Here is a 15,320-nt window from a genome sequence, read left to right as displayed (position 1 = left end):
ACAGAGAAAAGATGATGAAGATAGAGAGTAAGGAGACAAGACCTGAAGGATATTTTCCTCATTCATAAGTCCGTAGACCCCTTCTATGCCCATGCCAACCATCCTTAGGGTTCAGCAGTGGAAAATGATTAAAAGTTTTGAGGGAGAAGCAACTACAGGACATCCGGTAGGAAATCTTGTAGCAGCCTATCCCACAAAACAAAAATCACAAGTTGCAGTAAGCTTCAAGCATGGAGATCCAGAGGTAGAAGAAGCTACTCTAGAGCCTAATAGTAGCATCAAGATCATCAACATGACCGTACAAGTACCTGCACATCAAAGAAAATCATCAGAGAAAAATAAAAAAAGGAGAAAAGAACATATAGTAAACACACAACAAAGACTTCATTCTTCAAGAGACAACATCAAGGCATCATTTCCATAGATAAGTATCTCAATTCCACTCTCTCATTAGCATAATATGATCAAACATTTAAAAGTTGTGAAATAGCTTTTTTATAAGAAAAATGTGGTGAGTTAACTTGGCCACCTTCGCTTAGTCAATGAGGAGAAGACAATTAGTCCTTACACACATGGCAACAATCAAGTCAAGGAAAAGAAGGGATGAGGTTGAAAGTAGTTAAGCTACGGATGCCCATAGTGGGAGTTGATTACAAGGTGAGGAGAATGATGATGTGCTAGTGGTACCAACGGTCCAAAAATGGATACTCATACCTCGGCTGCCAGCACAACACCCCCTTCAAATCACCCATATGAGGAAATAAATGTTGATCCCCATGCATAGAAGAATTCACATTCTCAAGGCTAGACACTAGCAAAGTCACTCTCAGCCCTCAAGTAGTCTACAGGAAAGGCAGAATTCATTTTTTCCTGCACAAGACCACCTACAGGATCCTACAGGAAATCCTGAACGATCCTACAGGATATAGTCCATCACCTATAGGATTGGTAGTGAGCAGGTTTAAAAGGGAAAAATAGGGGTTGGCTTCATCAAACAGTGATAAGGAGGTAGTCTCTATATTTCCCCATATTTTTCCAAGTGAAAAGAATATAAAAAACCTTCTAGTTTGTTGAAAATTATTGTAGCATAAGGGAATTGTATATATAGAATTTTCATTTAAATTTCCTCATTCATTAAATTTTGTATCAAACATATACACCACTCCATCCATCAAAGAAAATGAAAGGGGGATTTAATAATAGGGAACCCATCAACATAGTGAGGATTCATCAGCACCCTCTTGTGCTAGAGATATTCACAAGGCATAATTGGATGGGTTTCTTTGATAAATTGAGGGGGTAGGGTGATGAACTAGGCAGAGATTTTGTTCCCTCCCTCATTCCACTGACTAGGACCCATGCCATTGTTGTGGTGAAAGGCCTCTCTATAGAATTCACCACTGAAATCATAGGCAAAATCACCACCCTTCCTTTAGGAGTACCTTGGAGAAAGGAGGATAAGGGAAATAGAAAAAATGCAAAGAAGAAATTATTTTTAGAAGGAGAGGAGGCCATGGAAGACAAAAATGGAGTGAGAAGAGAAATCCTACCATATCCCTGGAATGAAATTAGCTACCACCTTATAAAATATATATCATGTGAAGGTAGGTACAGTGTGGTATATGGATACCACTTTAGGCTTCTCCAAGAGTTGAGGTTTGGAGCAGATACACCACCTCAAAATAGACTTAGAATACCCTACTTCCTTCTTCAATCAGTAATAGATATGAGCATTAAGGTGCCAGAATGGAACCATCAACAACTAGCCCATCATGGTTTAATTAGACTTATAATATAAGATTCCCTCCAAAACCTCAGAATCCATATCACATGGGCAACTTTCAGAGACATGCAGATAGAGGAAGATATAAAAGCCATTGAGTATGAAAAGAGCCCCATTACCAGTGAAAGGGATGAAGAATAAAGAGAGAAGGGTTAAGTAGAAACTGAAAAGGAGGAATAAGAAACAAAAAGAGATGAAGATGAAGTAGATGAGGAAGAAGAGGAAGAAAAAGATAAGGAAAGTGATGAAGAGAAAAAAGAGGATGCAAAGGAGGAAACTAAATAATAGAGTGAGGAACTAGAGGGAGAAGAAGAGGAGAAAGACAAAAGTGAAAAGGAAAATGGAAAAGGGGAGGAATAACCTAGGGTATCTCTAGAACCCACTAAGAAAGAGGTAGTAGCTGCCCTCACTTCCCTTTGTATCCCTATCAAACAAAAATGGAAAAGACAAGGACAAACTCCATTATACTTTAGGACAATAAAAAGTAGAAGAATAAGGCAGGGAAAACCTCAAACTCCCACCAAGGTTCCTATTGTCATTGAAGACTCCCCAAAACAATAGCAAAAGCTAGCTTCTCTTATGAAAACTCAAGGAGGAGGATCATCAGGATGATCCTTTCCCAAGTCTCCTATCACTTATGTTAGAAGGCCTATGACTAGATCTGCCTCATCTAAAGGAAAAGGAATCCTACAGAATACACCTACAAGAAGCAGAGGCAATCCTAGAGGAAACTTTGCTAAACCTATAGGAAGTTCAAAAATTGGACAAAGAAGGGAGTGTGAAACAAGAAACAAAGAAGAAGGATCGAAAGCTAAGGGAACCTAGTCCTCAACCTAACCTTGACTCCTGGTACAGGTTTATTGAAGGGGGTAGAGTCATTTCGTATAAATTTTCTATCCCCTTATTCTGTTAGCTTGAGAAAGAAAGGGAAATAACACTTAGATGGATGCAGATTGTCAAATCCAAAGGAGTGGAGGACATAGGTCACATGCAAGAAAGAGTTAAAGAGATGGTCAGAGAACTTAGCAACCTGAGGGATAGAGAGGAAATGATGAAATATTTGTTGGAGATAGAAAATGCTTGGTGAAGGGGACATCTACAAGTAAGAGAGAATGAATTGGCATCGATGGCCAGTCTATCCTCAGAGGCAATCTAGTGTAGGATGGCAGCTAAGTCATATGCATTATATCTTAAGGAATAATGGCTGTAGTTCCAAATCAAGACCCTAGCATAGAGAGGCACTATGTCATTCCAAGATTATAGATAGTTCATTGATCTTTCTGATCAAAGCACATTGGAGTGTAGGGCTAAACTGTCTGAGTTACATTGACATAATTTAGCCTTGACAAATCTGAATGTATGGGACCCTAATTCAAAACTAGGGGACTTACATTTGATGGCTTTGGCATCATGGATGAACCATGAGGAAGCAAGGGCTACAAAAATGAAGAAAATAATGGCAAGGGAAGAAACAGAACCTATCATGATAAGATTTGAGCAGTCAAATCCAATGGTTGTCATCAACACACATAACTTGATTGCAAATGACCATCAACTTGCACCTATGCAGCCCCTATGCAGCCCCAAAAAGACAAAATTCTACTTTCTCATGGAATTTAGGGTTTTCTGTGCTTAGACTAGCATTTCATTAGTTTGGAAGAGTAGGATCTAGTTATCATCACTTATATCTTCAGTATTACATTAGATCTCATCAATTTTTCATCTTATTCTACAAATTTTTCCTCATGCATGAAGTAGACAGCTAGCTCATGAAATTCTATTTTCCTTAGATAATTGAAATTCTTCTTGTTTGCATGATTTTTGGGTAAATGTCAATGTTTGATGCAGTGCAGGTGTTTCAGAAGTATAGAGAGATTTCATAGTTAGCAACCTCATTCCAGCTTCATCCATCCATGGTCCTCACCTTCTTTCACTAAAACCCTCACCAATTTCATCATTTCACAAGGAAATTTCTCCAAGCTTGTTGAGCAAATCCAGCCATCTCCCAACTTTGGTTTTAAGTTCTGAAGTGGTCCTAGGCACTCCCTTACCTCATTCCATCCACCAACCACCTTCCCCAAGCCTTCCATCACCTTCAACACCCATCCTTTTTCTCTCAGTTGTATCGTGTAGAAATAGAGGGTATCCTGTAGGTTTTCAGGACATCTTGTAGAATGCATTAGGACATCCTATAGGCTTACCTGTAGTGGCCTGTTTCGAGGCAAAATTGAGGAAAAAACCTCTAGGACGTTAGAAAAGGGTCCCTACTTATCTCCCAAGCTTTCTGACCATTGACCATCATCTCTAAACCACCTGCCACATCACCAAAAGATATTAGCTTTCACACTCTCATATAAAAAAAAAAAGACAAAAAGAAAAACATATTTATTTTTCATTTACATGCACAATAGTAGAATGTTTGATGGTTTGAATCTGCATGCTTAGGATAGTAGGATTGCATACATGTTAACTTAGCATTCATTTGAAGTAAATCCCCTTATAATTTAGTTAGGAAATGGTATGTCTTAGGATTTTATTTAGTCTTTTTCCTTACTGCAGTAGACAAGCTTTCTTTTAGGATTTCTCTTTCCCTCATTGGTAATCAAGCTTCTTCCGAATCCATAGATGTCTTGTTATAGACATTTTTGTGCCTTACAGCATAGAGCATGAAATGTCAATAAACTAAGGGATCCAAAGTCCCTAAACATGTTGTTCTTACCCTTAGAGGAACAAGGTCAGCAAACCACAGCACTGCAAATCAGTTCTCCACTGAAAAACACTCAAAAACAGGTCAGTTTTGGATCATTGCAGCTGCTCCACTAGGCATCTGCGCTGCATAGCAGGTACAACAAAGGCTACCTGTGTTGCATAGCAAGTAGGACAAAGGCTACCTGCGCTGGGCGTACTTGGACATGTGGAGGAATCTTTTTCTCAAAGTGCCAGTGCCCAGGAAGCTTCCAAAAAGGCACTTGATCATAAGATTCGCCTAATGATGAGTTAAGAGCTTCTAAAACTCCAAGTGGAAGGCAGAAACTCTGAGTGAAGGACTGAAGAACAACTGGAGTTGAAGAGGACAACGAGTCACACATCAAGCTGACTTATCTTCACTCCAAAACTCTATATAAGGATCTCATCCCATGGGATCTGGAGGCCGGAATTTAGTGAAAAGAATTGCTGTTGGTTTACAGTTGTGAGCATTGGGTGATTGCTTGAGGGAGGTGAAGAAGAGATTTCTCTCCGTCGAGAAGGTGATGCTGGATTGGACCTCTCATGGTTGTATCACCGCCTGAACCTTACTTCCATATATTAATAAAGCATTTGAGGTTCTTCTATTCGCATGTGTTTCAATGGTGTATTGTCTTACTTGCGTCTTTGATTTATGCTAATCCTTGAATCAGTTATGAATGCATGCTTCTTGTAGTTTCCTTTCTTTATCTTGTTTGCAGGATCTCGTGTAGCTGGGCCCGTGAAAAGACTTGGATCTGGGAGCAAGCGGCAAACAAAGGAGATTGGATCGACCATTGCGTAAGACATCGGTAAGTGGATCTCTTCCTTCTATCTCTTGCATGTCATAAAGAAGAAACTTTAGATAGCTTTGCTTTCAGCTGTTGCTAAGGAACTGTCACCCTTAGAGTGGGTTAGGGTCATTCCGAGTTGGATACTTTCCCCCACAACAGACTGGCGACTCCGCTGGGGATCGTGTCTTGTTGGTAGCTTGTGTTTCTTGCTATTCATTTCTTAAACAAAAGAGTACCGAATCGAACTGCATGCGAGTCCTTCGAATGCAAAGTAGAGGGCAGCTACTCTAGCCCAGTGCTGGGCATGTTTATGATCTGAAGAGCTGATCCACAAGGACTCCTTATAGCTCTTTGTGATAGTGTTCATCTTCCTTTAATCATCCTCTGGTGTATACTTGACTAATAGCAACTGATTTGGCCAAAAACCGTTCATTTTTGAGCAAACTGTGAGCCGGAATCTGAGAGAGACGAGAGTTGCCTCATCAGTGCAGCTGCAACAAAGGCTACCTGCACTACAACGCAGGTCCCGAAGGGGCTACCTGCGCTGCATCTCAGATTGACAGTGCAGCACCTGCGCTGATCCAGTTTTGCCTTGTGCAACTGGGATTCCCCACTCTCTGTTGCCCAGTTTTCAGTATTGTTTTGCAGCCTGTTGTCAACCTGTATACCCAGCTGAAACCACTTCTCTTTGCCTTCATTCCACCTCAGTTGTATGAAGAAACCGTGATTGTTCTTATTGTATTTCTTGTTGTCATTCACAGTTTCCCATAGCGAAAGTGAACTAGTCTTGCTATGACCTCTTGGATCTAGACCTATGAGAAAGTGTCGTTGTGATTCTAAGAGCTAGTTTATTGCTGTTCATAGCTACTTGAGCATTTGCTTTCGTTACATGGTTCGAATTTTAGTATTTCTTGTGTTGAAACGAGTGAATCATAAGGTGTTCTTTTGATTATTGGACAAACACTTGTTTGCTTTCGCTTGAAATTGAATTCGAAATCATACAACAGCTTTCTTTTTGTAATACACCAACATTAAGGAAGAAGAAAAGAAATACTTGCATTGTGCATGTGCATTTTGACAGTTTCCATGTCGATTTAGGAAAAGTGCATCAGTGAATGCTCTATGATCTGTTTGAAAAGATGATGTCTTTCTTTTCCTTCAGTAGTTAAGGTTTTCATAAGTTGAAAGAATTGAAAAAGCTTGCTTATCATTCTTAGACTGCATTTAGGAGTTGTATCATACATCACGTGGTGATCCGTAAAGGCAAACTGCTAAGCAAGATCAACCTAAAAAGAACTGAATTTATCTAACAACGCTTTGAAACATAATGAAACACAATAGAGGTCTAGGTAGAGACGTGAACCAACGTCGTTAAACATAGTGACTGTTGATCTCTACGAAGGTGGGTGATTCCTCCTGAGGGACGATAGCACTAATACGGACTTGTGCCCCCGCGTACCGTCGCGTATATTGGGGGACCCCTATAGGAACAAAGCCTTTATCCATAGGAAGCCGTGTCGGCCGCCCTACTGATCGCGATGCAGTGAACACAGCATTCACGAAGATCGACCACTCGTACCGTAAAACGTACTCTATGGTTTCGCGAAAGGTTTGGCACACCCTTGCCTAGAACTCCAGAGTAGTTTCTTTTGGCCTTTTTCAAACTCTATAACTGAAAAAGTCCATCCGAGCATTTGTCACTTCGGGCTCGTTAATACATCGAAGGAGACTAGAGTCATCTTTAGCTTTTTCTCGACTCTTAAAAATTGAAAAAGCAAGTTGTGTCTAAAGCGTCGTCATATAAAATTCATTTTAAACGGAACATAATCACTTCCTATTCCTGCGTTGATCTTCGAAGTTAGTCTTTTGGCATCGTAAGTTCTTGTAGAATCGCTAAGAAATCTTTTGGATAGACTAGATATGTCTGAAGAACCATCGACATCTAGGACTGTGTCGTCTGACACAGCAGCAGCAGAACCTCCTGCTGCTACTCCAACGATGTTCGTTGGTATACCATCTGTCCCGGCAAATTGTCAACAACAAGCCGGAGTCCAATAAGGGACGACAATATGGTTAGTTCCTATTTCTTCATCCGGATTATCATCTGGTACTTCTTATGTTGAAACTCAACAAATTGATCCAATGTGTCTTCAAAGGCCAATTTACCCTTTAAGTACTGGATTTCCACCATGTGGAGGGCAGTATGCTCTTTCGTTGTTTCCTCCTAGAGAACAACCATATGAGAGTTTACAGCAAGGATCAGGTCAAACTGGAATTACATCCAGTGGTCGGGTACCAATGCTGCCTCAACAATCAGGAGTTGCATATTCAATGCAACCAGTACACCCTGTGTCGAATATTCCCACCACACCTGCTATGGCGAAAGCGTCGCAAGTACAAGCACTACCTGTTGTAATACAACAACCTCTTGTCTCAGCGGCTCAATCACAATCTCAGGGTAGTGCCTCCTTATCTGGAGCGACTCAGGCTCAAACAAGTACTGTGACTCCTAATCTTGGTCAATCATCCAGTATTGGTCAACAGCAAATGGTCCAACAACCAGAGCTGGTTCAATCTCAACAACTGCCATTCCAGCAATCATATCAAGGACCTGAGCAACAAGTCTTTGTAAGTAATGGGCAACCATGCTATAATGGTTATGCCCATCAACTTTGTCAAAGTTGTCACAATTATGCTGGTCTGCAAAGACCCATTGCTCAGGCGATACCATCTTATCCTGGATATGCTTCGCCTAACCTGAACCAACAGTTGCCCTTTGTAGCAACTCTAGAATTGCCAGATCTAAACCGGCTGACGAATGATCCAATTGCTTATGCCCCTTGGTGGCCAGCGATTCCGCATAAACTTCCATCGGACATTCCTAAATTCAATGGAGATCCAGGTGAAGACCCGTCGAATCACGTCATGACTTTTCATCTGTGGTGTTCATCGAACACTCTAAACGATGATTCGATAAGACTTCGCCTCTTCCAGAGGACATTGACAGGTCCAGCGGCTAAATGGTACATTGAATTTCCAAGAGCCTCTTTCGACAATTTCAGCTCCTTAGCCATGACTTTCTTAACCCATTTTCAATTACCGATAAGGTATGAAATGGGAACAGAACTCCTTACCAACTTCAAATAGACAACGGCCACTCACATATCTGATCATGTACATGAGTGGCGACGTCGTCGTAGGATGGTGAAAACTTACGTTCCCGATCAGCTGTTAGCTGAATGGTTTATAAAGTCGTTACTTCCGGCTATAACGGAAGATGTGGCCAAGGGGGGAGTCGTAACAGAGGAGCAGGTCATTGCTCGTGCTCAATATCTGGACTTAATATATACTCAGTCTGGCACGCTCTATGACAAAATACCTGACGCCCCCAGACCTGAATTTTCAATTCCTCCCCCTCCTAAATCGAATACTGACTCTCACGCCAGTAATGGCGTGACTGGCAAACGCAAAATTTCTAGTCAAAATGCAAATGAGGAACTTCTTGCCTCAGAAGTAAATGCCATGTCGACCGACAAGGGCAAACAACTGAAGCAACCAGGGGGCAAGAAGAAAAAGAAAAGGAAAGGGAAACCCCCGACAGGGTGTCATATATGCGATGAGGATCATTGGACGAAAGATTGTCCACATATAGCTGAAGTTAAGAAACTCTTCAAGAGTTCAAAAACCCCAGCAGTATTGACTGATCCGTTTCCTAATCCAAGACAAAATCTGGTTGCTAATCAAAATGCTTCCCGATCCCAGGTGCTTATGTTGTCCACCTCGAAACAGCAAAATAATGCTTTGACAAGGAATAAAGATTACCGGAATCCAAAGCAGTTGAACAACAAGGCAAATAAACAACCTAGTAGTTCAACAACAACTTTGACCAAAGTTGTGCCACCCGTCGTTCCTAAACCAATGATAAAGTCGCCAAAGGGAGTAGTACACCAATCGACATTTAATCCTCGTGAAAGAATAACACAGGATTATAATATAATAGAGGACCTGGCCCAATCGTCGTCCGCTATGTCGACACTTGAGGTAGCGCAAAATTGCACCTCCCAAGAGCAAGCTTTATTATCAGCCATAGGTGGGATTGGCCCAATGGATTCCAATCTTGTGGCCTTTGATCATAAAGGATATGACCCTAAGTTACCAGCTCAACTAGCTTTCCTTATTCAAGTGAAAGCCCTCAACAAGACTGTTCATCGAACAATTATTGATGAGGGGGCATCTACATGTCTTATGTCGATGAGTTGCTGGAAAAATTTAGGCTCACCACCCTTGTCGAAATCGTCAACGACATTAAAAGCATTTGATGGACGATCATACACTCCATACGGGATTTTAAGTAACTTGCAAGTTGAACTGGGGGGCAAAACAGTAGAAGTTGATGTTGAAGTAATCGATGGAAACCTCGATTACAACATCCTACTGGGAAGGCCCTGGATATATGCCATGGCCGCAGTTGTGTCGACCTACTTCAGGAAGATTGCATTTCCCTTTCAAGGAGGGATTACAGTCGTCGACCAACAAACTTTCCTCCCCGACAGTTCACAAGTTACGGGAAGCATTCCAATGATCCATGGAAGTGATCATTCGCTTCGAAATGTTGGAGTAGGTCTCCTAAAAGACCCTGCCTTAATGGGTACTTTTGCCCTACCACCGGCGAGTAATCGGGCGGAAGTAGCCACAGTGGAAACCTACAATGTGAAATCTTCTATATCTAACGGATTCGGAAGATTCCTAAACATTTTGTCAGCATGGATCATCACCCTAATGGAAATACTGTAAATACATGGGCCCCGAGGACGGTTCTTATCTCGTGTCAACCTCGTTAAAAAATGAAACAAGGAGTCATGAGGATAGTTCTTTTACTATGTCAACCTCATTAAAAAATGAAACAAATCCTCTTTTCAAAATTCAAAGGTAAACCTTCATTCCAACCACCAAGTTGAATGCAATGAAGCTTGGGGGGCACCCTCCTTTGACATGCGTTATTATGATGCTGGGGGCATGCAAAAGAACGAGCAGTTTTGGCAAAGTTCATGCTCGTTAAAAAATAAACACAAAACCGAGCAGTTTTAACGCGGAATTCATGCTCATTAAAAAATAAACATAAGCATGTGAGCAAGCTTCCCCCAGAGTTCAAGCTCATCCAGAAAAATGAACCGGTAAATAACCATTTGAGACCGTAAATTCATCAGCCATAAAAGCCTTGGTCGTGTTTGTGCACCGTCACCTCCACTTTTCATTTGGCCGATCATTCACATCCACTTGATTGTTTACCTATTTTGAGGAACAGCTACGAAGAGTGATCCCACTTAGCCATCCTTGTAATACTGCCGTGATTGGAAAATTCCAACCTGTACCTGGAATCTGCTGCTATCCCTGTTTATCACTCGTTCCTCAAAATACGAGTCTTCTTTGAGCTCTTTTCACTGACTCGTAAAAAATGAAAAGTTTGCCGAGTTTTGGCCTTCCAGCTCTTTAAAAGGACCGGAAGAGCTATCCCTCCTCTAGATTTTAATCTTTTTGGACCTGAGGGATTATTGCACAAAAAGATCGAGCGCTTGTCTAGTTCGGCTCGATAAAGATATCGAACATTCATCCCTTCTGTATTGTTTTATACTTTTTCGGACTTAAGGGATTAGATGACGAAAAAGGACCCCTGGAGTCTACTTTATGTACACTTTTCAGACTCTCTAAAAATGAAAAGGACCGAGTTGTCTTTGTCGCTGGGCTCGTTAAAATATTAGATAGCGACAAACTTGTCTTTAGACAAGAACGAGTTTCCCTATCGCTAGGCTCGTTAAAACATAGCGATGGGCTTGCCCGAAGGGCAGGTTATAGATCAAGCATATGTTATCCTCCTCAAGCTTGACAAAAATAAAGAGGTACTGGTCAGAAATTACTGGGGAAAAATTGGGAAGAACCTCAAAGCTTAATGGTAGCAAGTCGCTCTTGAACATGACACTTTTGCCTCCGTAAATATCGGGTTGGGTTATTATCATTCACCGGTCCCTTCACCATGGTCTCGCCATACCATCCATACATGGGGTAATGCTACCAATCCATCACATCAGTGTCGTTATATGTTCAAGAGATGTCATTCAGAAAGTGTCAACCAGGTCCCATCCACTACCGTACATCATCTTTCATCCTTCCATGACCGCCACCCTGAATCATATTTCACAGATCGTTTTCACCATCATCACTAGCTCCATTCCGTGTCACTGATGTGGGATTCATTAAGGCCCTCCTTTGACGGGTCACTTCTTGTCGACATCAGCTCATTATCCAAGAAGTTGATCTAGGGACACCCCCTCAGTACTTTGAAGCTTGCATGCCTCAATGGCAAGTTTCTCACTCCCGGCGATAGGTATACATTAATGACCTTCGACCAGGAGACTTTGCGTGGTGTTCGACGTCAGATCCTATATTCACACCACGTGAATTGTGTTGCAGTACCTTGAGGGTCATCATCATTATCGGTGATTCCTCTCGCGCTTGTTAACAGTTTACATTATTTACTGGTAATCAAGCGATGTCTTTCCATGTTCGACTTCAAGAAATTCTCACATGGATCGACTTGTACTAAAGTGAAGATCGGACAAGTTTGAAGACCCCGGATCTAGTTTCATCCATCCGAGCTGCGATATATATTCAGGAGATAAAAACATAGACATGTGCAGCAGATGAGCATCCTACTAAAAGGATGATAATTAAAAGCAGAGAATTATCCGTCTCTTATCAGACGATCGTCTATTTATGTACGGCAAATGTATTTATAAAGCTGATCATGGGAAATGCCCGCATCAGCTAGATCATGAAAAGAAAGTATGAAAAGATAATGTATTGTATTGTATTTTGTTACAGGTCACCTCCCGACAATTGAATGAACTTCGGATCCTCCTAATAAAGCATTTCACCCGATAAACGACCTCATACTTTAGGGGGCAACTGTTATAGACATTTTTGTGCCTTACAGCATAGAGCATGAAATGTCAATAAACTAAGGGATCCAAAGTCCCTAAACATGTTGTTCTTACCCTTAGAGGAACAAGGTCAGCAAACCACAGCACTGCAAATCAGTTCTCCACTGAAAAACACTCAAAAACAGGTCAGTTTTGGATCATTGCAGCTGCTCCACTAGGCATCTGCGCTGCATAGCAGGTACAACAAAGGCTACCTGCGTTGCATAGCAAGTAGGACAAAGGCTACCTGCGCTGGGCGTACTTGGACATGTGGAGGAATCTTTTTCTCAAAGTGCCAGTGCCCAGGAAGCTTCCAAAAAGGCACTTGATCATAAGATTCTCCTAATGATGAGTTAAGAGCTTCTAAAACTCCAACTGGAAGGCAGAAACTCTGAGTGAAGGACTGAAGAACAATTGGAGTTGAAGAGGAAAACGAGTCACACATCAAGCTGACTTATCTTCACTCCAAAACTCTATATAAGGATCTCATCCCATGGGATCTGGAGGCCGGAATTTAGTGCAAAGAATTGCTGTTGGTTTACAGTTGTGAGCATTGGGTGATTGCTTGAGGGAGGTGAAGAAGAGATTTCTCTCCGTCGAGAAGGTGATGCTGGATTGGACTTCTCATGGTTGTATCACCGCCTGAACCTTACTTCCATATATTAATAAAGCATTTGAGGTTCTTCTATTCGCATGTGTTTCAATGGTGTATTGTCTTACTTGCGTCTTTGATTTATGCTAATACTTGAATCAGTTATGAATGCATGCTTCTTGTAGTTTCCTTTCTTTGTCTTGTTTGCAGGATCTCGTGTAGCTGGGCCCGTGAAAAGACTTGGATCTGGGAGCAAGCGGAAAACAAAGGAGATTGGATCGACCATTGCGTAAGACATCGGTAAGTGGATCTCTTCCTTCTATCTCTTGCATGTCATAAAGAAGAAACTTTAGATAGCCTTGCTTTCAGCTGTTGCTAAGGAACTGTCACCCTGAGAGTGGGTTAGGGTCATTCCGAGTGGGAAAGTATCCAACTCGGAATGACCCTAACCCACTCTAAGGGTGACAGTTCCTTAGCAACAGCTGAAAGCAAAGCTATCTAAAGTTTCTTCTTTATGACATGCAAGAGATAGAAGGAAGAGATCCACTTACCGATGTCTTACGCAATGGTCGATCCAATCTCCTTTGTTTGCCGCTTGCTCCCAGATCCAAGTCTTTTCACGGGCCCAGCTACACGAGATCCTGCAAACAAGACAAAGAAAGGATAGGGTCATTCCGAGTTGGATACTTTCCCCCACAACATGTCTAGTTTGAGAAAACCTTAGTGGTCTGTCGCCATCTTAGCAGTGACAAAGAGCAGACCCATCACATTTACTTTTGTATACAACACTGTCACTTCCAAATTTGTACAAACCCTGAGTTGATAAAGTAAAGTTGGTAGCCCTAGGAGTTGCAACATTCTTGCTACAATACTAGTGCTGATCACACAAATAGATGGATAGAAAAAGAGGTTCAACATGATATTAGATGACATGTTGAGGATGTATGTAATGCGTTAGCAGAGGCATTGGGAAGAGCATCTCCATTTGGTTGAGTTTTCATAAAACAACGATTATCAGGAGTCATTGAGGATGAGTCCTTTTGAGGCATTGTATGGGTAGAGTTGTAACACTCCCATCAGTTGGAGCGTTTTAGTTAGCAGGATATTGATTGGACCAGATATGTTTTCAAACATGGAACATGACATGAAGGTGATCAAGAAGAATCTTAAGGTAGTGCAGGATAGCCAGAAGAGTTAAGTTGATAGGAATAGGTTGTTCAAGGAGTTCCAGGTTAGGGAATAGGTGTACTTGCACATCAAACTGAAGAAGAGTTCCTTGTGGATTGGATCATGTTCCAAGCTGGCACCATGGTTTTATGGACCCTTCAGTATTGCTAAGAGGATTAGGCCAGTAGCCTATTGACTTGTACTACCTCTGACATTGAAATTACATGATGCTTTCCATGTCTCATTGCTTAAGAAGTATTTTAAAGATGATTATCATGTAATTGAATGGACCGTATTGTAGGTGGAACGAAATGGATAATTCAAGCCTGAGCCTCAGTGTATATTGCAAAAAAAGGTTCTCATGCTCCGGAACCAAGCAAGTTAAAGTGCAATGGAAGCACTTTGGGCCCGATGAAACTACATGGGAGATGGTGGATCCAATGTGGTCCATGTATCCTTCCTTGTTTTCTGGTTGAGGAAAAGAAACTTTGATATGGTGCTTTGGTGATTGCTTATGGTGGTTTAGTATTTTGTTATAATGACTTGGTATATGCTTCATGGTGGTTTAGTATTTGCTTATGTTGGTTTAGTATATAATTTATGGTGATTGATATATGCTTTATGATAGTTGATATATGCTATATGATGTTTTTATATATATTCTTAGATATGATGTTAGTATATGTTTGATATATGTTTTGATATATGATTTGGCATATGTTTGGTATATATATTTTGATGATGTTGTTATATGTACACCCGTGTATGGATGTAAATATCGTAACGAGTTGTGTTATAAAGCTCCACTATGTGGTATGGGTGTTATGTTATTATGCTATCATGTGGTTATGTTATCATTATGTTATGATGCCATATGAGTTGGCACTCAGTAGGATGATCATTGTAAATACCGTAATGAGTTGTGTTATAAAGCTCCACTATACAGTATGTTGTTATGTTGTCATTATTTTTGGTCTTGAGTATATCTTTCATTGTAAATACTACATCGAGCTGTGTTATAAAGCTCCATGAGAAGTATGTATTATTTCTGTAGGTTGTTGAGGTATATCTATGATTGAGCACCGAGGATGGTGTCCCCCAAGGGAGAGGGTTCTGTAACAATCCTGGTGAAAATTCCATGAAATAAATGTTAAAAATAATAACCACGGATGACTAGGACACTTATTCCAAGATGAATGTTGGGAAAGACATCCTAGGGGGTGTTCATTTGGTTATTTATGGCTATGAAAATTGGAAAAGGCAACGACTAAGGTGTTTTCGCA

The sequence above is a fragment of the Pinus tabuliformis genome, chromosome 5_2 (genome assembly GCF_031772625.1).
Source record: "Pinus tabuliformis cultivar Carrire ecotype Pingquan chromosome 5_2, CPIR1, whole genome shotgun sequence".
Classification (NCBI taxonomy): Eukaryota; Viridiplantae; Streptophyta; class Pinopsida; order Pinales; family Pinaceae; genus Pinus; species Pinus tabuliformis.
Note: the sequence above shows the minus strand (reverse complement) of the source record.